The sequence below is a fragment of the Schistocerca nitens genome, chromosome 7 (genome assembly GCF_023898315.1).
Source record: "Schistocerca nitens isolate TAMUIC-IGC-003100 chromosome 7, iqSchNite1.1, whole genome shotgun sequence".
Classification (NCBI taxonomy): Eukaryota; Metazoa; Arthropoda; class Insecta; order Orthoptera; family Acrididae; genus Schistocerca; species Schistocerca nitens.
In genome coordinates, this window is record NC_064620.1 from 250,196,713 (window position 1) to 250,224,084 (window position 27,372).

Here is a 27,372-nt window from a genome sequence, read left to right on the forward strand (position 1 = left end):
GTACTTACCTCATGATAAACAAAAGTGAAATGCTTTGCGTATAGATATCGTAGTTATTACGCTTATTGGCGTGATGAAGAAAGTACTGTACAGTAACGTATTGTTGTGCCACGAAAAAGGCTGTCTCATTGTTGCTATACCACAAAAGTTACTACTAAAACATGTTTTACTTTCCAGAACAATACAGAAAAACTGTGCAGATATAAAACAGAAACACTGCAACAGCAACATTGTAAACTGTCACTCATTAGTAGCGTCGTGATAAAAATCGTGTAGCTGTCACATAAACTAACCACTGTGTCATCTGGTATCTCACAGAAAGTACTTTAAATCCAGAATGTATTTTCAAGTAAACCAAAATGTTGCATTAAAATTTCATTAGCAGTACTGGTAAATGTTCTAAGAATGTGAGCCTTATAGTCGGTACGTAATCATGCAACTAACAGGCAAGAATGTACACACACAATAACACTGTGTCGTCTGTTCACAATAACAATGCATTCGTAATTTCTGTTTAAATAAGTTCTCTTGGTTCTTGACTGGATATTTAACTTCAAACATTGTTGCATATTAACAGATTCTAAGTCTGACAAAGCATACTAGTAACGTGAAGTGAAAAATTTTATGGCAAAGACTAAGTTAAGAAGCAGATCATCTTTCAATAAACGGTTTTACATGTGAAATGTGGTGTAAACCTTTACTCTTCCTAGTGCACAGAGTTTCAACTTCAAAGCAATTATCATGTTGTATACATCGGTAAAGAATGCTAAAATTTTTCTCAAGGCTAGCGTCTTATGTTATTGTTCTCGGAGCCAGCGGGCGCACGCGGCTGCCTTTTTGTGCGAGTCATTGTCTGTCTCTTTGTTGGCGCGCGCCATTAGTGGGATTAGGAGACCTAACTTCTACAAATTCGCCTTGCCGAGAGGACCCAGCTCTGTTAGAATCCCGCCAGTTCTGATGAAATTCAGGTCTGTCGTTATGTCGGTAGTTTACATAGTTTCTTTTCTCTCTGTCATGTGGTGGAGAATTTCTCCCGGAATCGTAACTGTGCGCCGAACTGTTGCGTCTGAAGTTATTCTGCCTCCCTTGATAATAATTGTTTTGGTTTCCATATCGTCTGTGTCTCTGGCTGTCTCTGTGATAGTCATTACTATGGAAATGCGATCTTTCTCTGTAACTATTATTACTCTGCCAGTGGTTGTCATATGGGTGGTGTCTGTTTTGGTCACGATTTGCGTTGTAAGAATAGCCTTGTCGTGTCCAGTTATTATTTCTTTCATCGCGGAATTGCGACGGATGTGACCTGTAATTGTTGTGTTCCTGTTTTCGCATCCCGCGATTGTCTGTGTCAATTTCTAATTCTTGTAGGAGTCCCTGAAATGCTTCAATGTCGTCTTTGCAACGCCCTGCCAAAATAATATTTCTTATATGTTCAGGCAATTTGATTAAGCAAATGCGGATGAGTTCTGAGGGGCTGTATGGGTTTGACAGGTACTGATTCTTGTGCAACATGTCTTCAAAATATTTGACAAGACTGGAAAATTGAGATTGTTCAAAGTGTTTCATCATCATGATGCTATGTTTTACTCGGTCTTGTGTAGCTTGAGACCAATATGCTGAGAGGAAGGCATGATAAAATTCTCCTTCACTGTGACAATCGTGAATGACCGATCGCATTCTTACAGCTGGTTCATTCTCCAAGTAGCCACACATAAATTCTAATCTGTGCTGCAATGACCAGTTGGGAGGAAAACAATGAGAGAATTGATGGAGCCACGCTTGTGGATGAATGTCGTTGGCAGAATTCTTAAACGTTTTGAATTTACGTGTAGTAATGAACAGCTTATAGTCAAAATCATCGTGTCGGCGAGTCGCATGTCGGTCATTGTTACGTCGTGTCGGCGGTTCAATCTCAAAATTCGGTGTACATTGCCAATTTCCTTCATAATTTCCGAAATGCGCTGTGTTATTGTTTTGTGGCTGTTCCGTACTTCTATGTCCCTCTTCCCGTATTGGGGCGCGAGTGTCCTCTGAAATACGTAATTCTTGTACTACTTGTGACACCTGATCTTGCACTTCCCGGATTTCCCTTTTGTACTGTGTATTGATTTGATTTTGATTTTGTTTGAATTTTCTAATTTCTTCATACTCTTCAGTGTCAGTGAAGGTTACAGGTGTTGTGTCATTCAGATTATCATCTACCTTTGTAGATAAGTTAGTGAACTGATCTGACAGTTTGGCTACTTTCTCCGATAGTGTACTTATTTCCTCAGTGTGTTTTTCTGAACCAAGTTTCAGAGTATCTACTGTGTCCTTTAAGTTTTCCTGAGTTTTTGCAAGTTGCGTAACCGAATCGGTAGATGCAGCTCAGTCAATTTTAGCCGACAAGGTCTCATGATTTTCATGAACGACGGTTTGCAGTTCTTTTATGGCTGCTTCGTGATTCTGTAATGCATTTTCATGCCGCGAAAAAATAGGTTGAAAATGCTCAAAAATTTGTGATTTTACGTCATTGCAGACTTTTTGACATTTCGATTCAATGTTATGTAACTCAGTAGTTAAATCTTCACGTGTTTGTTCAAGCGTGGTGTCTAACTTTTTAAGATTTTGTTCCACTGTGTCTAACTTTTTAAGATTTTGTTCCACTGTGTCTAACTTTCGAAGATTTTGTTCCATTGTGTCTTACTTTTGAAGCTTTTGTTGTGTTTGTCCCATTTGTTGTATTAATTGTAATAACAATGCACTGGTGTCTGGAACATGTTCCTCAGTGCTTTTCGGCAGTGAATTTGCACCGGAAACATTCACATTTTGACAAGCAGAAAATGTGTCTTGACTCATTTAAAAAAAAGGTGAGGACGCAAAACCTGAATCTACAGTATTTGCAAAATTGTGTCCTGTCATTTCGGATTCCTGAGGCGAGCTATTGCCGACCGATCGATCGATAATGCTTCCCTGTTCACTACTTGTTTCATTATCTACGCCATTATTTGGCGCCCGCTCCATTTCCCTATGCACAGTTACCAAATTACTACTTTGAACGTCTGTTAATTCATTACACAGTGGTGCTGGCAAGCTACGCTCGTCGTCACTATTATTTCTCAGTTTACTTTGGAGCCTAGTGTTACGTTTTTCACACGCCATTATTGTCACAATATTTCACACGATAACACAGAAAAGCACAATTTGAAGAGCAAAAATAAGAGAACACATTAACATAGCACTGAAAATAATATCTAGTTAATTGCAGCTGCGAAATACTTGGTGCAAATCTACATGCATGCCACAACTGTTTTACTGTACAACAATGAAAAACTACAACTACAAAGGAAATTCTCTCTATAATTACGCGCTAGCAATAAACAATAGCTACACTAATTACACAAACTACAAGAAAAAATCAGAAGATTCCAGTGAGGTATCCTAGGCTAAGGGTCGACATATGAAACGTCCCCTTTTGAACAATTTTACAGGACTGTGCTTAACCTGACACACAATATTTTTTAGCGCAACGCAATCTGACTTTCACAAAATCCCTACAAAAGAATGGCCCTGACTAACATTAAACTATACCTTTCACAAATCACTAAATCACTTACCTCACAATAATCTTCGTTTCTCCCACTACTGCAATACAGCTAGCGCCACTACTGCCAGCTAAATAAAAGATTCAAACTATGGAAGGCACTAACTACTGATAGGGATAGTTAGCAAATGAAAGATATTAATAGAGAACAAACAATGTATTTACCTTGATATCATCATATATAAATATAGCAGTTCATGACAAATTTCAAAACTCCGCCATCTCTCTCCCCACATCCACCACTGCTGGCGGCTCACCTCCAACTGCGCAACGCTACGCGCTGTTCACAGCCAGCTGCCTAACACTACAATGGCGAGTATTACAACAATGCAAAGCAGCCACAGACTGCACACAGCACAGCCAGTGATTTTCATACAGAGGTGGCGCTACCAACAAAAAAACCTAAACAGCCTACTTACATTGTATCAGGCATTCCTCTGCGGGTGACTGGCGCTTCTCAGTCCAGTGCTCAGAGCTCACAGGGTTGCAAGCAGTCCAGTGTAATGCAAGACATGCTTGGGAATACACAAGGCAGCCATCATGTCGGCCCTGTGGTCAGAGTGAAGACACTATCGTAAGATTTTTAACAGTGTAATAACATGTGCTGAGCTAAATTGACGTCGATTTCTTGATGGTATTCCTTAATTAATGGGAAAAAAGAGTGATATATTTAATTATTTCTTTTCGATGTATTTTGAAAGACCTGCATCTTCCCAAACAGCAGAGAATAACGAGATTTTTCCACCAAATAAAAGAGAGATACACCTACTGAAAATTGAATTTTATGAATAAACGATATTTTCTTCGCTATCTAACAGACACTAATTTGAATTCCCTGATATCCTTCCTCTCCAGCACAGAGTCCTTTTCCTGACAGTTCCCAGATGGGGGATAGGATGGGGAGAGGGGGTAATAGGGATACTGCAGATGTTTTCTCAGAGGGATTGGGTTAATTAATTGATCGATTTAAATAATTAGTCTATTAATTTGATATCGAAATTGTGCTTGTATTGGCGAAGGGGTGTGGGAGATGTTTGGAGAGTTCATAGAGTGGTGCAAGGGGGTGGAGGGGGTGAGAAAGGAGTAGGGGGTTTCACAGAAGGATGAATTATCCCCAGGGTATCATAAATCAATTACTATAACAATAGGTTTGCCTCTGAACATATGCTTGTCCCTGCATGTATACAACACGCGCTAACAAAGTGGTGTAGAACGCAGTTTGTCTTCCTACTTATGTTTACAAGAAATATATTTGGTACTCTGATCCAAGTGAAGCAACTAAGACCATTTGCAACCATTCATTAATCTCATTTTCACAAACAAAAATGTATTTTTTATGGATGATAATACGTCATGTTACTGGGGATAGTTATTTGTGATTAGATTGAAGAAAATTCTGGGAGTACAAGCGAATGATCTGCCAACCTACATCGCTCAATATAAATCCCTCAGGACATTTATGGGACATAATTGAAGGGTCAGTTCGTGCACTAAGTCTTGCACAGGCAAGATCTTCGCAAATTGTGGACGGCTGTAGAGGAAATATGGCTCAACATTTCTGCAGGGGACTTCTAACAACTTATCGAGCCCATGCCACGTCGAGTAGCTACGCTACGCCGAGCGAAAGGAGTTCTGACACGCTATTAGGTGATATACCATAATTTTTGTACCCTCATCCCATAAATGAATTGCATAAAGTTCGTACTTTTCACGCTTCCGTCGACGACGAATTCCGTGGAAGTCGGCCAAAATTAAGTTCTGCTCCCAAAGACGACTATGCAATGCGCAATATGGCCTACGAATATCGGTATGTGACCTACTGTGAAACAGAGGCATCATGAGGAATACCAAAGAATGCAAATGTATTTGATTTAGGATAGACATTTACCTATCGCTCCCTACAGACTGCGCACTCTATGACCAAACATCGTTAACAGGTTCGTGTCAATTAATGGAGGTGGGAATCTCAAAAAATGAAAGCGAAGAAATGCAATATTTGCATACAACATCGTAACATGATATAAAAGTAGCACTAGCAAACTATGTCGTCAATTATCTGTTGAATGTGTTCCGATCTCTGTCTTCTTCTACAGTTTTTATCCTCTACCGCTAATTCTAGTACCACATACGTCTTTCACCTGACGTCTTAACAGATGTCCTACTGTTCTGTCCATTGTTATAGTCTGTGTTTTCCACATATTCCTCTCCTCTCCGATTCCACGCAGAACCTCCTCATTCTTTATCAATCCACCGAATTTTCACCATTTGTGTGTAGCTCCAACTATCAAATACACTACTGGCGATTAAAATTGCTACACCACGAAGATGATGTGCTACAGACGCGAAATTTAATCGACAGGAAGAAGATGCTGTGATATGCAAATGATTAGCTTTCCAGAGCATTCGCCGGCCGGTGTGGCCGTGCGATTCCAGGCGCTTCAGTTTGGAACCGAGTGACCGCTACGGTCGCAGGTACGAATCCTACCTCGGGCATGGATGTGTGTGATGTCCTTGGGTTGGTTAGGTTTAAGTAGTTCTAAGTTCTAGGGGACTGACGACCTCAGAAGTTAAGTCCCATACTGCTCAGAGCCATTTGAACCAGAGCATTAACACAAGGTTGGCGCCGGTGGTGACACCTACAACGTACTGACATGAGGAAAGTTTCCAACCGATTTCTCATACACAGACAGCAGTTGACCGGCACTGCCTGGTGAAACGTTGCTGTGATGCCTCGTTTAAGGAGGAGAAATGCGTACCATCACGTTTCCGACTTTAATAAAGGTCGGATTGTAGCCTATCGCTATTGCGGTTTATCGTACAGCGACATTGCTGCTCACGTTGGTCGAGATCCAATTACTGTTAGCAGAATATGGAATCGATGGGTTCAGGAGGGTAATACGGAACGCCGTGCTGGATCCCTACTGCCTCGTATCACTAGCAGTCGAGATGACAGGCATCTTATCCGCATGGCTGTAACGCATCGTGCAGCCACGTCTCGATCCCTGAGTCAACACATGGGGACGTTTGCAAGACAACAACCATCAGCACGAACAGTTCGACGACGTTTGCAGCAGCATGGACTATCAGCTCAGAGACCATGGCTGCGGTTACCCTTGACGCTGCATCACAGACAGGAGCGCCTGCGATGGTGTACTCAACGACGAACCTGGGTGCACGAATGGCAAAACGTCATTTTTTAGGATGAATCCAGGTTCTGTCATGATGGCCGCATCCGTGTTTGGCGACATCGTGGTGAACGCACATTGGAAGCGTGTATTCGTCATCACCATAGTGGCGTATCACCCGGTGTGATGGTATGGGGTGCCATTGGCTACACGTCTCCGTCACCTCTTGTTCGCATTGACGACACTTTGAACAGTGGACGTTACTTTTCAGATGTGTTAGACCCATAGCTCTACCCTTCATTCGACCCATGCGAAACCCTACATTTCAGCAGGATAATGCACGACCGCATGTAACAGGTCCTGTACGGGCCTTTCTGGATGCAGAAAATGTTCGACTGCTGCCCTGGCCAGCACATTCTCCAGATCTCTCACCAATTGAATACGTCTGATCAATGGTGGCCGAGCAACTGGCTCGTCACAATACGCCAGTCACTAATCTTGATGAACTGTGGTATCGTGTTGAAGCTGCATGGGTAGCTGTACCTGTACACGCCATGCAACCTCTGTTTGACTCAATGCCCAGGCGTATCAAGCCCGTTATTACGGCCAGAGGTGGTTGTTCTGGGTACTGATTTCTCATGGTCTATGCACCCAAATTGCGTGAAAATAGAATCACATGTCAGTTCTAGTATAATATATTTGTCCAATGAATACCCGTTTATCAGCTGCATTTCTTCTTGTTGTAGCAATTTCAATGGCCAGTAGTGTAGTTCGATTCTCTTGTGTTCCGATTTTCCCACAGTCCATGTTTCTTTACCATGCAAAGCTTTGCTCCAAACGTACATTCTCAGAAATTTCTTCTTAAATTAACGGCTATGTTTGATACTAGTACACTTGCCTTGTCCAACATGCGTTTTTCGCCAATGGTAGTTTGCTTTTGATGTCCTCCTTGCTCTGTCCGTTATTTGTTATTTTGCTGCCTAGGTAGTAAAATTCCACAACTTCTTCTGTTTTATTACCATCAATCATGATGTTAAGTTTCTCGGGGATCTTATTTCTACTACTTCTCATTCCTTTCGTCTTCTTTCAATTTACTATCGATCCATATTCTGTACTCATTAGACTGCCCATCCCATTCAGCAGAACCTGTAATTCTTCTTCACTCCCACCTAGGACCTAGGATGGCAATATCATCAGCGAATCTTTGTCATTGATACCCTTTCACCTAGAAATCGTTCTTGTCCTCCAATTCTTATTGTTCCCTGTTGATTCTTGTTCATATTGTATAGTACCGTCTTTTCCCCGTATCTTATCCCTATTGTTCACAGAATTTTGGACGTCTTGCACCATTTTAGATTGTCGACAAATCCTGTGAACTTGTCTGGATTTCTTTCTCCTCGTTCTTTTATTTATTTATTTATTTTTTAATTTCAGTCCTGGTTCCATTATCAACCTCAAAGTGAGAACTGCCTCTCTGATTCCTTTACCTTTCCTAAAACCAAACTGATCGTCATCCAACAGATCCTCAGTTTTTCCCATTCTTCTGTATGTTTTTCTTGTCAGCAATTTGGATGCATGAACTGTTAAGCTGACTGTGAGATAAGTATCGCACTTGTCGCCTCTTGCAGTCCTTTAAATGGTGTGGATGATATTTTTCCGAAAGTCCGATGGTATATTGTCAGTCTCACACATTCTACACATCAACATGAATAATCGTTTTGCTGCCACTTTCCCCAATGATTTTAGAAACACCAACTGAATGCTATCTATCCCTTCTGTCTTATTTGACCTTACGTCTCAAACCGCTCGTCTCTTAGAAAGCTCTTTTAAATTCTAATACTGAATCTCCTATCTCTTCTCCGTCGACTCCTGTTCTTCTTCTATCACATCATCAGACAAATTCTCCTCCTCATAGAGTCCTTCAACGTACTCTCTCCACCTATCCGCTATCTCCTCTGCATTGAACAATCTAACTCTCATTGCACGCTTAATGTTATCACACTTGCTTTTAATTTCACCGAAGGTTGTTTGGATTTTTCTGTAGGCAGAGTTAGCTTTCCAACAATCATTTCTTTTCGTTTCCTTCACATTCTGTCCGTAGCCATTTGGCCTTAGCTTCCCTGTACTTCCTACTTCTTTCCTTCCTAAGTAACTTATTTTCCTTGACTCCTGAATGTCCCTAAACGTTATTGCGCTTCCTTCTTTCGTCGATCAGCTAAAGTATTTCTTTTGTTAGGCCCTTCTGGTTTCCTCGCAGTTGGCTTCCTTGTACCTAATTTTTGGGTTCCAACTTCTGTGACTTGTTTTTTGAGATGTCCATTCCTCTTGAACTGAGCTCTCTACTAAGTTATTCATTATCGCAATATCTGTACCCTAGGAGACCTTGAGCGTATATCTTTATTACTTAGTATTTCCATATCCCTCCTCTTTGAGCATTGATTCTTCCTGACTATCTCTTGAACTTCAGCATACACCTCATCATTACTGAATTGTGATCTGAGTTTGTATCTGTTCCTGCGTACGCCTTACAGTCCAGTATCTGGTTTTGGAATCTCTGTCTGACAGTAATGTAATGTAACTGAATTCTTTATTTCCTGGTATTTTCCATGTATAGCTCCATCTCTTGTGATTCTTAAACAGAGCAGTCGCTGTTGCTAGTTGATATTTATTAAATATGTGATTTAGTCTTTCTCCTCTGTCGTTCCTATTACCAAATTCATGTTCTCCCGTAACCTTTCTTCTACTCCTTTCCCCACAACCACAGTCCAATCCCTCAAGTGTGTCAGATTTTCGTCTCCCTTTACGTGCTGAATTACACGTTCAGTATCGTCATCTACTTCTTCCATCCCTTCATCTTCTTCTTGCGACATCGGCAGGTATACCTGAACTGTCGTTGTCGGTTCTAGGTTGCAGTCGATTCCGACTAGAACAATCCTGTCAATGAACTGTTCATAGTAAGTCATTCTCTGATCTCCCCTTCCCATTCATAGGGAAATCTACTACCGTTATATCATTTACCGCTGCTGTTGATATTACCCTGTCCTCATCTGATCACAAGTGACTGCCAAGAAATTGGGAGGGGGCGGGGGTGACTATGAGAAAAAGCTCGAATAACCAACGAAAGGATAACGTTCGACGAGTCAGGGCGTGCAATTTCGGAACTTTGAACGTGATAAGGACGCTAAAATCTCTGATAAGTCAAATGTTAAGACTCACTCTAGATACAGTGGAGATCAATGAAGTGAAATGGAAACAAGACAAGAATTTCAGGTTAGATAATCATAACTTTTACACTACTGGCCATTAAAATTGCTACAACAAGATGAAATGCAGATGATAAACGGGTATTCATTGGACAAATATATTTTACTAAAACTGACATGTGATTACATTTTCGCGCAATTTGGGTGGATAGATCCTGAGCAATCAGTACCCAGAACAACCAGCTCTGGCCCTAACAACGGCCTTGATGCGCCCGGACATTGAGTCAAACAGAGCTTGCATGGCGTGTACAGGTACAGCTACCGATGCAGCTTCAACACGATGCCACAGCTCATCAAGAGTAGTGACTGGCGTATTGTGACGAGCCAGTTGCTCGGCCACCATTGACCACACGTTTTGAATTGGTGAGAGATCTGGAGAGTGTGATGGACAGGGCAGCAGTCTAACATTTTCTGTATCCAGAAAGGCCCGTACAGGACCTGCAACATGCGGTCGTGCATTATCCTGCTGAGATGTAGGCTTTCGCAGGGATCGAATGAAGGTTAGAGCTACGGGTCGTAACACATCTGGAATGTAACGTCCATTGTTCAAAGTGCCGGCAATGCGAACAAGAGGTGACCGAGACGTGCAGCCAATGGCATCCCATACTATCACGCCGGGTGATACGCCAGTATGGCGATGACGAATACACGCTTCCAACGTGCGTTCACCGCGATGTCGCCAAACACGGATGCGACCATCACGATGCTGTAAACAGAACCTGGATTCATCCGAAAAAATTACGTTTTGCCATTCGTCTACCCAGGTTCGTCGTTGAGTATACCATCGCAGGCGCTCCTGTCTGTGATGCAGCGTCAAGGGTAACCGCAGCCATGGTCTCCGAGCTGATAGTCCATGCTGCTGCAAACGTCGTCGAACTGTTCGTGCAGATGGTTGTTGTCTTGCAAACGTCCCCATGTGTTGACTCAGGGATCGAGACGTGGCTGCACGATCCGTTACAGCCATGCGGATAAGATGCCTGTCATCTCGACTGCTAGTGATACGAGGCCGTAAGTATGTCAGCACGTTGTAGGCGCCGCCACCGGCGGCAACCTTGTGTGAATGCTCTGAAAAGCTAATCATTTGCATATCACAGCATCTTCTTCCTGTCGGTAAAATTTAGCGTCTGTAGCACGTCATCTTCGTGGTGTAGCAATTTTATGGCCAGTAGTGTGTATGTCCGTACTAAACGAAAGCTATCCACCTATCAACTGTTTGGGCGTTCTTAAATAAATGGACACCAAAAAAAGTGGTTTCAATGCGAAGCACTCACAAGAAGATGATCGCATATTTTCCTGGTTCCATTGAACATGATGTGACTATACCTAACGAGGATCGAAGAACAGATAATGATGAATGGTATGGAACAATTTCCCTGCCTCTAGTCAACGATGAAATCAGGAAAAACAAACGAAAACGTCCTATCAGTGTTGACTATGCTAGATGTGCCAAAGCACGTTAAGGAGTTGTCTATTCGGTGTAAAAAACATTGAATTTGAAGTAATTCATACGATTAAGTAGCCTAACCGTTTCTTTTTGTTTCTGAAATAATGCAGCAAGCAAGGAGCTGGGACTGGTAAGGTACCAGCAAACAAAAACATAACACGTCATGCAAAAAAGTCTTCATCTAATAAAAAATATATATCCTTTTTTTCTTTTAACCACTGGAATCTTAACCACTGTAACTTTACCACTGTAATTATGTGTAAGGAAACAAGCACAAAAATTAATAACTGTAGTTGAAAAACTTTCAGTTTATATTTGAAAGCACGTTCACAACTCCATTCAAAAGTGATAAAACGGGCAAAAATTTAATAACTGAAAGTAGAGAAACCTTACGTTTGAAAGCACTAGTGTGGACATTCTGTCAAAACATTTTCAAACGGCGTTCTGAACACATCAACTGAGATCCGTAAGCCCAGCAGATGAGAAAAAGAAACGGTCAGTCGTAAACTAAAAGCTTACGCAAGAGAGGGACTCGTCAGCAGGACGATGTGTTGACATTCCTGTGTCCACTGTTAGTGTTTCGTATAGAACTCTCGAAGTACTTCGCTATTCTGCTTCACCAACGGAAACTGCAGTAATGCCTGAAGAGCCTGACAGTCAGTGGTCAGATTGTCAGTGTAAATACTTGTTTCGCTCCATACAAACACATATCATGACTTAAACAAACGAACCCGGAGTGCAGGCCCATATCTGTGCAAAGTTGGGTAGCGGTGATGGGCCTTGGCAGATATGCAGCCTGATGGCTGCTCAGGGGAGCAACATCAAAAGTCATTTTATTAGAACCTGTGCTGCTAAACTCGTAGTGGTTGTGCGAGGTGGCTGCGCCCCCTCTCAGCATGTGGCAAGGGCAGTACGTGGTACCCTGAGACAGATAACTGGCACCCAGTAGGACAGTGGTTCTCAACCTGGGGTTAATTACCGCCTGAGGGGTAAAATGAAATTTTCTGAGGTGTAAAAACTAAACGATTCGATTCTGTTTGAGTCACGAAACTAAATTATATTCAAAATGTCATTACTAGTCGACCGGTGTGGCAGAGCGGTTCTAGGCGCTACAGTCTGGAACCGCGCGACCGCTACGGTCGCAGGTTCGAATCCTTCCTCGGGCATGGATGTGTGTGATGTCCTTAGGTTAGTTAGGTTTAAGTAGTTCTAAGTTCTAGGGGACTGATGACCTCAGATGTTAAGTCCCATAGTGCTCAGAGCCATTTTTTTGTCATTACGATTATCACAGTTTTGTAAGACTTTAACAATAATTACATTCGTTATAAATAATTACTTTTTTCCCAATTAGAGCCTGAATGCGGTGGAGGTTACAGGTTCCCCACACAGTGCACCCACTACATACATGTTGTGCTTTGTCCCGTACATCGCTCGTGTTAAAGTGAGACATATACATGACAAATGCTAAATATCCCAAGCAAATGTCTTCTGCAAGCTGTCGTTAGTACCTACAATAGACCAAAAATTGCCTCATTACACACTTCGAAACAGATAAATAAATTAATTGACAGTACGATACAGCAGTACATAAGAGCTCCTATAGTGCTGTACACAGAATTATTATTATTGTTATTACTAATACTATTGGTGGCTGTGGTCAGACACAAAGCATTAACAGCTGAAGTCTTTCGATTTCTGATAGTTCAGAAGTAAGGACAGCAGCAATCGAGTGATTTTCGAAGAGTAAGTGTAGTGCACATATTGTAACTTCGTTGAATTCAAATGGAGTTGCAGTGCGCAGGTCAAACAAGTGCCGCAATGGATAGGAGTAGTGCAGGGAAAGTGTGTTTTGTAACAAGTGTTTACCCCCACTAAGGATAGTTAGCTTTCTTATGTCAGAAAGAGTTGTGAGTAGCACCTACGATGCATCAAGAATTCCTTCGTCATTCATTCTAACACACATACACGCGTAGGCGTGTGCACACACACACACATACTAACTAAATATCAGACATATTTCATCATTTTAAAAAGAAAAGTGTTCCAAGGAAAAACTTCCATTCTACGTTTTAGTTAAGGGCTAAAGTTGGTGATAATGTGGGGGAGGAGGGCTGCGGATGGTAGGGGGCAGTGGTGGGGGGGGGGGGGGGGTTCGGGGCAAGCCAGTGGTACTAGCTAATGTCTAATTGCACTTAGGGGTAACGGTCTAAGGAAGATTGGAAACCACTCCACTAGGCCGAACATGATGTTAGCACCCTTGAATGCTGACAAGCAGAAGCCTGGACTCTACGCACCGGACGGGCGTAAGACTTGCAGAAGATGGCAGCCACTGGTGGAGCATCTCGCCTGCAAAATAAGGGCGTGTAGTAGCAGAGCATACACACCAGCGTAGGAAGGCGAGCAGTTGTATCTGCTGGGTATGAACCTCCTGCTCCTCAAGGCAGGTTACAGGCTGCTCCAAAAATGCGCCAGGAATAGGCAATCAGTGGAGAGACAAAGATGGACATGGTGTTAGAGGCTGGCATGATGGAGGGGGAGGTCCACCCACGTGACGGCTGCTTACTGTCTCACGTGACTCTGGCTGCTGGCATGGCCCTCTCGTCGTGCTAGATGCTGTCGGACTGCTGATACTCTTGCTTTACTTCACTATTATTTATATGGGCTGGGAGCTCGTTTGTTGTGGCAATTCACAGCTTCCAGCAACGTTCGGAACAAGAAGTCTGTGGGCCGGTTGTGTAATAACTACTTAGCCCATACTGCAAGAGCATTACCAGGAGAGTTGTTCTTGGTCTGGCCCATCCTACTATGTATACACAGGACTGCTGCTGCAATTGGCATAGTGATACCTTCGTACCTGCCGCCTGCATACGTTTTCTGCAATTGCTGCGGCTGAGCTCCTGGTTTCTGCAGTAATGCCCAAAAAAACGTAACACTACGTAAGGCGACCAAAAGAGAAAATGTCCTCCTTGAGCATACGTCGTCTGGGGCACTAGTTACGTGGGACCCTTGAGCTTCTGCATGGCGTTCAGTATGACTTTCCTGGATCTATTGAGTCCATATTTGTATGGTAGTCGTTGAACGCTGGCCAATCCGAGCTGTGATACTACGTACCAATAAACAAGTTACATTAGCGTAAGTTTGACGAAGTCTTTGTAGATGCGTGTGGCCATTGTAATCACAATACCTATGACGAATTTAAAAAAGCTGCGTGATCGTCGATAAGCAGGTACTAGATGACTTTTAAATGCGTTTATTTTATTCCTCATTACGCCCTACAGGCTCTGCCTATTTTCAGGTGACCTGATAAAAATGCAGTAATTAATATAAAGTTATATGGTGTACATAAAACACAATTGTCTTAAATAAGCAATGTAGTTGCAACAAGTTTGCACAACAGTTATTTTTGATGGACCAAATCATACCATTTTACATAAGTGGTAAATATAACTCTGACAAATAAGCAAAAAATCGTCAGGAAAGCCGGCCGGAGTGGCCGAGCGGTTCTAGGCGCTACAGTCTGGAACCGTGCGACCGCTACGGTCGCAGGTTCGAATCCTGCCTCGGGCATGGATGTTTGTGATGTCCTTAGGTTAATTAGGTTTAAGTAGTTCTAAGTTCTAGGAAACTGATGACCTCAGAAGTTAAGTCCCATAGTGCTCAGAGCCGTTTGAACCATTTTTCGTCAGGAAAAACATGAAGGTAAATAAAATACCAGCAGTAACTAGATGCAACGGACTAACACGGACAAAATTTACAATGGACTGATGGATACTTAACGGGCACAAGAAGCAGTTCCAATCATTTCACTGTTAGTTTTGTCCATATTAGATCACTGTGTCTAGCTATTGCTCCTATCTTATTTAAGTTTGTGGTTTTCCTGGCCATTTATTACTTATTTATCAAAGTTATATTTAACAATTATGTAAAATGGTATGTTTCCGACTATCAGAAATAACTATTGTGCAAGTATGTTGTAGTTACGTTGTTTGTTTGAGACACGTGTGTTTTATGTACACCATGTAACTTTACATTTGTTACTGCATTTTTATCAGTTCATCTAAAGATAGGCAGAGCCCGAAAAGCGTAATAAGGATTGAAAACAACTAGTCCAAAAGAATGTAGTACCTTTTTATCTGAGATCATCCAGCGTTTTTAAATTCCTTATAGTTTTTGTAGTCTCAGTAGGCCACAACGCAGAGCTGTCGTATTAAGGCACTTTCTGGTAGATCTAACAAACAACATTAAAATGCCATTTTTGAATGAGATACGCGATTGGTAATCGTACCTTATAAACAGAATGTAGATGAAGTTACTCCTATCGGCTGTGTACGGTTGCACTGTAAAGCTAATCATTTGAATATCCAAAGGTGTAACGCTCTTCGTTGCAGTTTGACGTTTGTTGTGTGCCACCTTCATGGTGCTACAACGTAAATGGCTGGCATGTTGAAGGGATACTGAAAGAGTGGCCCAATACCTTCAGCGTGGACAAAGCCCTCCTCCTTAGAGTACTGAAAACTGGCTCTAGCGTTCACAATAAAAACAAGAATGAGCCTAGTGGCACCGAAAATAATACGTTACAGTCGTAGCGGCACCACCTGTTGGCATCGAGCAGTGGCTGTGAGTTTGGCGCCGCTAGCTGCTGCGGCGTGGTGCTTACAGTGGTCTGGGTGGGCTCCGTGGGCGGGGGAGCGCCCGGTGGGGTCGACAGCAGCTGCCGCGGTCGCGGCCGCGATCGATACCTGATCGAGACCTCGATAGGTGCGCTCAGCCGTGCGTGCGCCGGGCAGCACCACGTCGGTGGCGTTGTATAGCATATACGGGACGCCACGGGAGGAGTCTGTCTGGCAACAGTGGAGCTGGGGGCCAAGGGCGAAAGTGAACTGAACTGAATGTCGTATTCTATTTCTGATACAACTACAAAAGTTATTTAGAGTGCACTGAGGAAAACATTATGAGAGGAGAACGAGCAGAACATTGAAACACTGATAATGATTAGAAACAAGAAGACACATATTTATTACGAATACTCAGCTTTGTACAAGTCGGCTCAAGCAGCAGATCCTACAGTTCAACTACTATTTCAAAAGAGCTCTTGTTCCACCAGAATGTTCGCTGGAGACTAGCTATTGTAGTGTCGCTAGAAGCAGACGATGTGGCGCGAAATATAGAAGTAGAAACTGGTCTTCTGCGTAGTTGAGCTGACTTGGAAATTTTCGCGTCGCTGTGGCGCAGGCGCGCATCACTTCTCTGATGGCGCTACCGCTGCTACTTCGTGGTGCGGCAGTCTCTGGGATATACACCATCTCTGGAATGGGATGTCAACCTATCGACGCCTGTGGAGCTGCCTGGTGGTGCGTGCTGCACTTACAACACCACAGATAACGCAGTAGCACGTAGTATACACTAGTATACACTAATTCGAATAATACAGTCCATGTAACACGCATCCTATTTTATTGGTTATAGAGGAAAATCTGTTGAACTGTAAGCAAAACAAATTTTCACTGGTGTTAAGCAAAGATAAATTAATTATTATTATTATTAGTCGTAAAGCTCCCAAGATGGAAGACGCTAAGTAAAGATGGTTCACTTCTGGGGCTTCTTATTCTTCTTGTTTGCACACCAGGTCTTCATTCTTTGCGAGAATTCAGCTTTTCTTTCTTCGCTCCATTTTGTTCCAGTTCTCGGCGCTTTTGTCTCTGGTTTGACCTCCCATTTGTCAACTTTAAGTTTGAAATTGTTTCTTTTGTTCATGTCTTCAGTAGTAATGTTGGCTAATTCCAGATCTTTCTTTACATTTTTGATCCATTCTCCTCCATTAACAAGGGATACTACGTATCTTACTATTTTTTTTTTTTTTTTTTTGTAAGTCTGTGATCGGGAAGTCTCATTATGTGGCCATAGAATTTTAGACGCCTCTTCCTCATGTCTATCTCTATGTTAGAATATTCTTCAATTTTAGAATTTTTCTGTAATCTATACCCCTCTTTGGTCCATCTTGGTCCCAGAATTTTCCTAATGATTTTCCTTTCCTCTTTCTTCAGGTTTTCCATATCTGTTTTCCTTTTAAGTGTCAAGGTTTCGCTGGCATATAGCATTATTGGTTTAATTACCGACTTATAATGTTTAATTTTTGTATTTATAGATAGACATTTTTTATTGTAAATGTTTTGGACCAGCCCTAGACCCCTACAAGCTTTTAATATTCTTTCTTGTTGTGAGTATTTTTCAGAAATTATCTCTTCTAAATATTTAAAGCATGGTACCCTCTTAATTTCTCCATATTTGGTTTGTAACTTAGAAATTTCTAGATTTGTTGTTGTAAACACCGTTTTCTCAAAAGATATTTGTAGGCCAACTTTTCCTGCACACTCTTTTAAGGTTTCTATCTGTTTGACTGCCATTTCACTAGAATCTGCCATTATTGCAAGATCGTCTGCGTAGGCTAAGTAGAGGATTTGTAGGTCATCTTTTTTGGTTCCCAGTGATATTGGTTTCCAGTACTTTTCTTTTTTGAGTTCTTTTTCCCATTCTGCCATGACTCTATCCAGAACTAAGTTAAATAACAGAGGTGATAATCCATCACCTTGTCTAACCCCAGTTTTTATCTCAAATGATTTTGAAAGTTTTCCCATGAATTTCACTTTGCATTTTGTATTTGTTAATGTCTGCTCTATGATGTTCCGTGTCTTCTTATCCAGTCCTTGTTCTTCAAGAATTTTAAATAGTGTGGGTCTGTGAATTGAATCATATGCCTTTTTAAAGTCGACAAAGACATATACTGTAGGCTTCCTTCGCATTTGTCTCATCCTTGTAATCAATTTCAAGTTTAAAATTTGTTCTGGACATGTTCTATTTGGTCTGAAACCAGCTTGGAAATCTGAGATTTTGGGTTCTAGCAGTTTTTGTGTTCTTTCAAGAAGACAAGCTGATAATATCTTGTATGTGACGGCAAGTAAGGAGATTCCTCTATAGTTGTTCACATCCGATTTATCCCCTTTTTTATGTAACGGATGTATTAGGGCACATTTCCAATCTTCTGGTATTTCTTCAGTAACCCATATGTTTTGAATAATTTTAACTAGCTCATTTCTTGAGTTAGACCCTAGACTTTTGAGAAATTCGGCTACAATTCCATCTTCTCCTGATGCTTTGTTATTTTTGAGTTTGTTTATGTGTTTGATAATTTCTTCTTCAGTTGGCAGTACAGAGTCTTGCTGTTGCGGGGCTTTAGTGCTGGATATTGGAAGAGCTTCTGTTGGTTCTGGACAGTTTAGTAGCGTTTCAAAATATTTGGCTAATTCTTCACAGTTTTCTTCGTCGCTCAGTGCCAGATTCCCATCTGATTTCCGAAAACAGACATTTTGAGGGATATACCCTTTAATTTGGTTTGCAAAAGTTTTGTAGAATCCATGCGTATTATAATTTTTAAAATTTGCTTCTATTGATTCCAGTTGCTGAGTTACATACTTTCTCTTCTCTTGTCTAATAAGTTTATTTGAAAGTTTCCGTGTTTCTAAAAAGTTTTGAAGAGTTTTCTCATTTTTATTTGAACTGTTCTTCGCAAAGGCTTCTGTACGAACTTGAATTGCCTTTTCGCATTCCATATTCCACCATGGATGTTTGTGCTTCTTCTTCAGTGGTATTTGCTCCTTCGCTATTTTTGTGATTTTTTCCTTGAATGTTTCCCAGTTGTTTGCGGGAGAATTTTCCCATTTTTTAATTGTTTCTGATTCTGTTAGTTTTTGTAGGTCAAATTTTGGGATTGCTGGTGGAATTCTTGGTGTTTTCCTTCTTGGGGTGAATTGGACCCGAACTCTTGTGAGATAATGATCTGAGTCAATATTTGCACCTCTCCTAACCTGGATATCTCTGATCTATTTTTGGAAGTTATATGAGATGGCCACATGGTCAATTTGAAATTCTCCCAATTGGCTTATCGGGGATCTCCAGGTCTTCTGTTTTCTTGGTTTCTTATTGAACGACGTTGAGCTGATTTTCATGTTGAATTGTTGACAAAGTTGGATTAGTCGCATGCCATTTTTGTTGGTCAATTTGTGTGCTGGGTATAGCCCAACCGTCTTCCTGTATTTCTTTTCTCTGCCAATCTGTGCATTGAAATCTCCAAGAAGTATTTTGACATAATTCCTCGGTATCTTTGACATTTCAAGTTCTAATCGTTCCCAAAATTTATCCACATTGTCTAGGTCCTTTCTATTGTCAACGTTGCAGGGTGCGTGAACATTAATTAGGGTGTAATATTTATTCTTGTGTTTCAACCTAAGAAACATTAGTCTATTGCTAATAGTTTTTACAGATTTTACAAATTTAACTGAGGATTTTTCGACCATAAAGGCCATACCAAGCATGTTTGCCCCTTTACCAATTTTTCTGTCCGTTCCACTTTTGAAAATTCTGAAGCCATTGTAGTCAGTGATTTGATTATCAGGAAATCTGGTCTCTTGTACTGCTAGGATTTGGATTTTCAGCTTCTTTAATTCTTCTGTTAATGTGTATAATTTTCCGGTTTGTATTAGTGTCCGTATGTTTACTGTTCCAATGTAATCTTCATTTTTGGGAAGTTTTCCAGAGTGCTCCGATCCACTCACAAGTCGTGTAGGTCCGGTCTCCCCAGAATCCGATAGACCGGTTGCCACCTTTCTGCTAGGTGGGTGGATTTCACCACCTGGGGTACTTTTGTTATTACATACACGAACCATGATTTTACTTGTAATTGTATTTTGGTCTGACATGTGCCAGTTGGTAGGATCAAGGTTGTGGAGCCTTGAAACACAAATCAGCCGCCACTAACATGTGGAACAGACGCTGTCGGGAAACCGCCACTGACATGTGGAACCGTCGTGCCCTAGTTTGCTAGTTTTGGTCCACCCCGGGTATCTTATTTCCCCGGTACCCCCCATATCTGGTGAGCATTCCCCTATCCGCCACCTGGGGAGGCGCCTGGTAGGAGACTAGCAACTCCCCCAGGAGATAAATTAATAATATAATAATGTAATACAAATTTCATTTGAAAAAACAAAATTTATGACTGACATCAAAGATGCACCTCCTGATCTCAAAATTGGTAATAACTACACCTCTCGAGTAAAAGAATTTAAATATTTAGGTGAATGGATTGCAGAAAATTGAAATGAAAAGAAATCTGTCAGATCAAGAGTCCAGAAAATGGAGAGGGCGTTTCAGCTAACAAAAAACGTTTACAACAAAAAGAGTCTCTCGTGGAACTGCAAAATACGACACTACACAACAGTAATTAAACCCGAAGCTCTCTACGCATCTGAGACACTAAAATGGGAATTAGAAGTGGAAAAACGTAAAATAATGAGGAAAATCCTAGGACCAAGAACTAAAGATGGTGTTCATTATCCAAAACCCAATGCAGAAATGTATAAAAATATCTCCAAAATAACAGACACAATGCTCGTGAGAAGAATCCAATTCATGGAGCATCTAGAAATAATGGACTCAGGTTAACTCACAAAATCCATACATTTTTAAAGAACAAAACTACAAGACCGAACTGGTACAAACAGACAGAAAAAGACCTGAGAGAATTAGGGTCTGCAAATCTACATGACAGAAATGAAATCAAATCACAAACACACGGGGTTTTGAGAAAGAAGAGAGACAAAATAACCGACATACGTGGTCTACGCAACGAAAGATAGCCCATTCGTTGCTTATGAAGGAATACTGGGTGAAAGGAAGGCTAACAAATGTTGATTACGCGTGGTCCTAAGTGATCCATCCGCGAAGAACAAACTGGTTTTCATAAACTTTAACTAATTTCGATTTCTTCTGATACAACTACGTGTAACTCTTCTGAGATGTTTAGCCGTCCATGAGGGCAGCACTGTTGATAGCTAATTTGTTTCTTGCGTCTACTTTTTCTTTGCAGACTTGACATTTGAACCATCCCCGCAGACAAATATCCCAAGTGGTAATGTCAGCAGATTCAGGTGGCTAAGAAACGTCACCATTTTTACTGATCCACATTCCTGGGAACGTTAGGTTTAGATTACGTGTAACATCACGACCAGAATGTGCGAGGTGCGCGTCATTCTGGAAGAACATACCCAACCTTGTAGTCAAAGCAACCTTTTTCAATAACGCTGGAAGATCGTTTCGAGAGAAGTCTAGACAACGGAGCTGCATGAGACGATGCGATAACACAATAGGTACCGTCAACTGATTATCATACCGCACCTCTCATTTTCGGAGCAGCGTTCTTGAAAATCTGTCTTCTCGTTGGCATGTGGGTCTCCTTCAGAACACAGAGGCACACGTGTTACAAATACCAAGTGGAAGTGGCTTCATCTCTAAATAGAATTAATGGGATCAATCAGAGACCTACAGCTGAACGAAGAAAAAATTCCAGTCGTCTACATCTCTTTCTCACTCTTAATGAAAAAGATAGAGGCTATAGCTGCGTAATGTCTCCCATATTAATGAATATAGACCACCAATACGTGCAGAAGTGCTGAGTGTGCTTTTTGAAGGACTATGTTTTGAACAAACTCTTCTACTTCATCCATACCCTGTTCACTTGCACGTTCAGATGGAATATGACTACTGGAGAGTGCGTCGCTGTAGTTTAGGTTAGATTACATGTACTTTTTGTTCCTTAGACCGGTAGTAATGAGACTGAGCAGGGGTTTGACCAAAATATAGAAACGCCGTGAGAAATGCATGCTTCTACATTTACATCTACGCACACAAACAGCAAGCCAACGTACGGTCCTTTTCGGAAGGTAGCCTTTACCACTATTTGTCATTTCCATTCTTGTTCCACTCGCAAACAGAGTGAGGGAAAACTACTGTCTATATGCCTCCGTATGACCCCTACTTTCTCGTACACTATGTGATCATAAGTATCTGGACTCTCCCAGAAACATCCGTTTTCGTATTAGGAGCATTGTGCTGCCAGGTACTCCACATCAGCGACCTCAGTAGTCATTAGAAATCGCGAAAAGAGCGGAATGGGGCGCTCCGCGGAATTCACGGACTTCGAACGTGTTACTTGTCTCATAGGTCTGTACTCCTCAACATCCCTAGGTCCACTGTTTCCGATGTGATAGTGAAGTGGAAAAGTGAAGGCACACGCACAGCACAAAAGAGTACAGGCCGACCTCGTCTGTCGACTGATAGAGACCGCCGACAGTTGAAGAGGGTCGTAATGTGTAATGGGCAGAAATCCATCCTGACCATCACACAGGAATTCAAAACTGCATCAGGATCAACTGCAAGTACTACGACAGTTAGGCAGGAGGCGAGAAAACTTGGATTTCATGGTCGAGCGGCTGCTCATAAGCCACACATCACACCGGTAAATGCCTAACGACGCCTCGCTTGGTGTAAGGAGCGTAAACATTGGACGACTGAACAGTGAAAAAACGTTGTGTGGAGTGGCGAAATCACGGTACATAATGTGGCGATCAGATGGCAGATTGTGGGTATGGCGAGTGCTCGGTGAACATCTCTGCCAGCATGTGTAGTGCCAACAGTAAAATGCGGAGGTGATGGTGTATGGTGTGGTCGTATTTTTCATGGAGGGGGCTTGACGCCTTGTTGTTTTGCGTGATACTATCACAGCACAGGCCTACATTGATTTTTTAACAACCACTATTGAAGAGCAATTCGGGAATGGCGACTGCATCTTGCAACACGATCGAGCACCTGTTCATAATGCACCGCCTGTGGCGGAGTGGTTACACGACAGTTACATCCCTGTAATGGACTGGCCTGCACAGAGTCCTGACCTGATCCTATAGAACACCTTTGGGATGTTTTTGAACGCCGACTTCGTGCCAGCCCTCACCGACCGACATCGATACCTCTCCTCAGTGCAGCACTCGGTGAATAAAGGACTGCCAAGCCCCAAGAAACCTTCCACCACCTGATTGAACGTATGCCTGCGAGAGTGGAAGCTGTCATCAAGGCTAAGGGTGGGCCAACACTATACTGAATTCTAGCATTACCGATGGAGGGCGCCACGAACTTGTAAGTCATTTGCAGCCAGTTGTCCGGATACTTTTGATCACATAGTGTATGTTATCTTCGTGATCCCCAGGTGCAGTGTACGTTGGTGGCGGCAGAATCGTTCGGTGGTCACCTTCAAGTGCCGGTTCTCTAAATTTTCTGAACAATGTTTCTCGAAAAGAACGTAGCCTTCCCTCCAGTGATTAACATTTGAATCCCCAAGTATCTCCGTAACGCGTACGTGTTGTTCGAACCTACCGGTAACAAATTTAGCAGCCCGCCTCCGAATTGCTTCGATGTCTTCCTTCAATCTGACCTGCTACGGATCTCAAACAGTAGAGCAGAAGAATAGGTCGCACCGACGTCCTATATGCGGTCTCCTTTACATGTGAACCATACTTTGCTAAAATAGTACATATAAACCAAAGCCGACTATTCATTTTCCCCGCCACAGTTCTCACATGCTGGTTCCGCCTCACATCGCTTTGTAGCGTTACATCCAGATATTTAAAAGACTTGACTGTGTCAAGCAGGACACTAGTAACACTGTATCCGTACATTACAGGCTTGATCTTCCGCATTAACTTACATTTGCCACATTTATTGCTAGCTGCCACTCACCACACCAACTAGAAATTTTTTCTAAGTCGTCTTTCATTTTACTGCAGTCACTTAACTTCGACACTTACCGTACACGAACGCAACATCAGCAAACAAACGCAGATAACTGACCACCGTCTCCGCCAAATCATTTATGTATACGGAGAACAACAGCGGTCCTATCACAGTTCCCTCAAGCAGTCCCTTGTGTCTGATTAGCACACACCGTCGAGGACAACATACTGGTTCTATTATTTAAGAAGTCTTGGAAGTATCTGTGAACTTATCCCATATGCTCGTGCTCGTTAAAAGCCTGCAATGGGGCGCTGTATCAAATGTTTTCCGGAAATCTAGAAATATGCAATCAGCCTGTTGTCCTTCATCCATTGTTCTCAGTATATAATGTGAGAAAAGGGCGAGCTGATTTTCGCACGAGTGATTCTTTCTACAGCCATGCTGATTCGTGGATATAAGCTTCTGAGTCTCATGAAAGTATCTGTATTTGAACTGAGAGTATGTTCAAGAATTCTGCACTAAAAGCAGAAGTTAGGAATGCTGTTCTGTGATTCTGCGGGTTCGTTCTTTTACCCTTCTTACATACTGAAGTCACCTGTTTTTATTTCCAGTCGCTTGGGACTTGGTGCTGAGCGAGAGATTCACGACAAATTTAAGGGGTCATTGCCTTAGAGTACTCTTTGTAAAATCTAACTGAGATTCCATCCGGACCTGATGATTTATTTGCTATCAAATCTTTCAGATGTGTCTCTACGCCAGGTATACTTATTACTATTTCGTCCATACGAGGAGTCTGTCCGATGGTCAAATGACGGTATGTTTGTACGATTCTCCTGTGTGAAAGATTTCTTGAACTTGAAAATTAAAACATCGGCTTTCGTTTCGATATCTTCAACTACCACACCAGACTGGCCAACAAGGGACTGAATGGAAGCCTTATACAAGCTTAGCGATTTTACGTAAGACCATAAAGGCGGATGCTACCCATGCCTTCAGGCTGTATTACATCGCGAGCGGCACCTATGCTACGTTCGCAATACGTTGCACGTATCACTCAGAACAGTGTTCTGTGCAATCGTGAATGCATTATTTTGGAGTTAAGTGAATTCGAACGTGGGCAAATTGTTGGTGCACGTATCTTCATCCTTCACTATAACCTCAACATGCCACTATTTTGCAGAAAGAGTAGTATACGATTCTCTTGAGGACGATGCTGTACCTTTATTTATTCATTCTGTGACGGTGGTTTAGTACCCTATATTAGATATGGTAATGTTTTGTGTTATTGTTGTTTCCATATTTTTGTCCAACGCCAGTACATCTACAACTATGTTAATTATCAGCAGAGTGGTCCATCATATCCATGCTGGCGTAAACACTTTACCAAAGAGCACTAGAAACAGGCATGATCCTGGAGGATGTAGAATAATTTGAGAAACAGAGTTTACACAATGCGTATTTACAGAGGGAAAAAAGCGCTAATGTAACTTCTACATATCTCGAGTGAAACTGGCCTCATCGATGTGGAATACGTCAAACAATCTTAAACATATTTTCATTTAAAAGATAATAACAAAGTCGACAGAACCATGGAAAAGGACAGTACAGTAAGGTGCGTGTGATACTTCCTGACCTATTGTAGCCACACATCATTAAAGTAAAAAATCTGTTTAAACACTTATTTACATTCATCACATTACAGCACTGAAGAAGATGTACAATACTCAGATTTTATGTAGTACTAAAATAATTCGACATAATTAATAATACTAAAGAAACGAGCAATGCTTTGCAATTGTTAAATATGCTGACGGAAAATACCGCACCACTAAAAACAATTAACGTAGAATAATGAAATTTTTGGAATACATTTGTCTAGGTAAAGTAGGTAAGTGATTAACACTGCAGGATCACAGATTAATATAAGTGCGACATAAGCCATTGAAATGTGAAATGCTGGCACAATAACCGGTGTGCCAGCCAGAATGTTGAATGCAAGAATGTAAACGTGCATTTATTGTGTTGTACAGGTGCCGTATGTCAGTTTGCGGATTTCCATGCCTGTTGCACTTAGTCGGTCAAGACAGAGGCGGTTAATGCTGGTAATGGCTGACTCTGGAGTTGTCGTCCAATGGCGTCCCATACGCGCTCGATTGGAGAGATATCTTGTCGTTGAGCGGACCAAGACAACATGTAGACACACTACAGAGCATGTTGGGTTACAGCAACTGCGTGTAGGCGACCGTTGTCTTGTTGGAAAACACCCCCGGGAAGGCCGTTCATGAGTGTCACCACGCCAGATCGAAATAATGCTCTCATACGAAATAGCATCCCCCTCTTTGTCCATCTCGTGTTTCCCCCCCTATCCATCGCCTCCTCCTCCCTTCTCTTTGTCCCTCTTCTCCTTCTCCCTCTTCACGTTCATTTTCTACCCACTCCTACACCCAACCCCACGTGTGGAGATATCTTCTTCTCCCCTCTCTCTGACCATAAGCCTTGTTTATTGTTGTTGCAAACATTGGGAACTGAAGTTGCTTAAAATGCACTACTAAATCGGCTGGAACCTTTCATATATGGGGTACAAGAGAGACCTCTCCACCTGGATATGTGAGTATATAGCTTCAGTGACAATATTCCGCATGTTTTAATCTGTGAATAAGTGGGACTGCAAAGTTTTGGAAGATTCTGATTCTGTAGTAGTATTCCAGTCATGAGATGATAAGCCATCGATACAACATACCTGTTTTCTGTAAAACTGACAGTGGGGGAGGAGTATATGGGAGAATCGCAGTTGAAAGTAGCTGTGAGGAAGCAAACAAAACCAAATTTTCACAGCAGAGCATAGAATTTTCTTTCTCAAAGTTATAACAGAAAACCTATATGTTATCATTTTAAAAAAAAATATACAACCTGTGTGCAGCTGAAGTTTATTAAAGTAACATGTCAAAATTTGTTGTAAACTGGTCAAGAACTTCTCGGGTTTTTTGGTTTTATATATATATATATATATATATATATATATATATATATATATATATATATATATACTATAAATGTGTAGCCTATGTCTGTCCAAATGTTTATTAGAGTATTGAGTTAAATTTTGCAGTAAATCAGTCAATAACATTTGACTTTTTTGCTTGAAACATTTCCTCATTATCTATACATATGTAGATACCATGAATATTAAGAAATATGAAGCCAGTTTCTGTCCAAATATATATTAGTGTACCGCACAAAAATCTGAAGCAAATCGATCAAGAGATTTCTGAGGTCTTTGGTAACAATGTTTCTATTATGTTTATTTAAAAATGTCACCTATTTCCATCACACATCTATTAG